Below are 272 nucleotides of genomic sequence, written 5' to 3'. Positions count from 1 at the left end.
TCGGGGCGCGCCGGGAAAGCGGCGAGGCGGGGGGGAGCGGGCTCGGGTGGGGGCGGTGGGGGGAGCCGGCGAGGCGCTGTGACGGCGGGGGCTGGGTCTGGCCTGACGTATAGATGGGCTGGGCCTTCAGCTCGGGTACAGCCGTGTAGGGGCTTGCGACGCGTTTGCCGTGACTATGTTTTTTTTTCTATCTCCAAACATTGGTTTTCATTGTGCATAAGTGTGATATTTTTACTCGGTAAAAAAAAATTGCGAGGTTACTAGGTGAAATT

This window comes from Triticum dicoccoides, chromosome 3B (genome assembly GCF_002162155.2).
Source record: "Triticum dicoccoides isolate Atlit2015 ecotype Zavitan chromosome 3B, WEW_v2.0, whole genome shotgun sequence".
NCBI lineage: Eukaryota > Viridiplantae > Streptophyta > Magnoliopsida > Poales > Poaceae > Triticum > Triticum dicoccoides.
The sequence above is the reverse complement of the archived record's forward strand: the minus strand, read 5'-3'. Positions refer to the sequence as shown.